This window comes from Furipterus horrens, unplaced genomic scaffold, assembly GCF_987537825.1.
Source record: "Furipterus horrens unplaced genomic scaffold, mFurHor1.1.pri manual_scaffold_10, whole genome shotgun sequence".
NCBI classification, from domain to species: domain Eukaryota; kingdom Metazoa; phylum Chordata; class Mammalia; order Chiroptera; family Furipteridae; genus Furipterus; species Furipterus horrens.
In genome coordinates, this window is record NW_028327180.1 from 61,028,485 (window position 1) to 61,029,154 (window position 670).

General features: G+C 51.9%; 1 non-coding gene across 1 annotated transcript; it reads left to right on the forward strand.

The window, feature by feature from the left end:
* Positions 1-326: 326 nt before the first annotated feature.
* TRNAV-CAC (transfer RNA valine (anticodon CAC)) lies at positions 327-399 on the forward strand. The gene has a single exon. It is a non-coding gene; the product is annotated as a tRNA-Val (tRNA).
* The last annotated feature ends 271 nt before the right edge of the window (positions 400-670 follow it).

Here is a 670-nt window from a genome sequence, read left to right on the forward strand (position 1 = left end):
TTTTAAAAAGTGCAGTGAAAGTGTACCGTAATTCGTGTACAGAATCCACAATGAGTGCCGGCGCTGCGTGATGCCAGGGCTGGGCACGCATAATTTTACCTCCGCCTCGTGGGGAAACTCCAAGTGGACCTATGCTTCCTAAGGGGGTGGTGCCAAAACCACGAATCCTCGTGAGTGGGCTATCGGAAGCCATTCCGAGAGCTGCGAGTCCTGCTGTAGCATAGAACTGCGGCCACAAGACCTGAACCAGAGTCTATTGGAGCTTAGGCTCCAGTCAGGGCTATGAACGGATTAAGGAAGGTATCAGTCACAGTGTAACAGTAGGAGTTTCCGTAGTGTAGTGGTTATCACGTTCGCCTCACACGCGAAAGGTCCTCGGTTCGAAACCGGGCGGAAACAAAATTTTGGTTTAGTCTCCATTTCCAGAGTCACTTCCTCATCCCAGCGTCTGAAGGACGTGTGGTTGTCACATGGGAGAAAGGGCATGTGTTTGTGTATCTGTTTCGTGGAGTCGGTGACTGAAGCGGGACCACAGGAGGGTCAGCTCACAGCAGCCACTCCAAGAGTGCTCACGTTATAAATTCAGGCCTCCAACTGCAGCTAGTGATCTTTTGATCTTCCCTTCAGAAACCCACTGGGCTATCTCACCCACGTGCTGAGCTGGGTGCAC